Source organism: Mastomys coucha, unplaced genomic scaffold (assembly GCF_008632895.1).
Source record: "Mastomys coucha isolate ucsf_1 unplaced genomic scaffold, UCSF_Mcou_1 pScaffold22, whole genome shotgun sequence".
In the NCBI taxonomy this organism is placed as follows: domain Eukaryota; kingdom Metazoa; phylum Chordata; class Mammalia; order Rodentia; family Muridae; genus Mastomys; species Mastomys coucha.
The window spans coordinates 116,445,346-116,445,591 of NW_022196905.1; positions in this window are offsets into that span (position 1 = coordinate 116,445,346).

Below are 246 nucleotides of genomic sequence, written 5' to 3' on the forward strand. Positions count from 1 at the left end.
GTATCTGTTCTGCCCTGGCCCACAGGGCACTCACATCCCACATGGCATCCTCCACCATCTCTAAAGACACTCTGCCTTGGAGAGCCTCCTCTGGTCAGTATTTGTCTGTTTGGTGAGCCCCCTCCTGTCATGACGTATTTGTCTGTGACTGCCTCTGTAGTAAACCCTACTGTGGGCTAGCCCACCATGCTCAGGAGAGCTCAGCTTGCTTCTGGTAAGAAGTCTTTTGTTTGTTTTGTTTTGTTT